The sequence below is a fragment of the Fragaria vesca genome, linkage group LG2 (assembly GCF_000184155.1).
Source record: "Fragaria vesca subsp. vesca linkage group LG2, FraVesHawaii_1.0, whole genome shotgun sequence".
NCBI classification, from domain to species: Eukaryota; Viridiplantae; Streptophyta; class Magnoliopsida; order Rosales; family Rosaceae; genus Fragaria; species Fragaria vesca.
The window spans coordinates 23,574,873-23,575,270 of NC_020492.1; positions in this window are offsets into that span (position 1 = coordinate 23,574,873).

Below are 398 nucleotides of genomic sequence, written 5' to 3' on the forward strand. Positions count from 1 at the left end.
GGAAAAATTGTACCAACGGAGGATGTCTGTACAAACTTTTGGGATCAAGATATGGCCTCAATGACCATTCCATCTACCAATGTTGCTGAACAAAGCTTCGAATTCGACTTATGGCGTTTTATACAAGAAGAGATGATTTGACAAATCCATCTCAACAAATTGTGTGTATTATTATTATTTTTATTTTTTATTTTTTGTAAGGCTTTCCAAAAATTCTCGAGAGCATTACGGTGAACCCAAGCCCGGGACGGGGTTTTAATAAGGGAAATGCCCATTTGCACAAAAAAAGCAAAACTAAACCTCACTCCAATGAAAATCTTATCTTATGCCAATTTCAATGATTCATAAGAAAAAGCGTTATTACCTTTTGTTTAATTATACCCANACAAATCTTATCT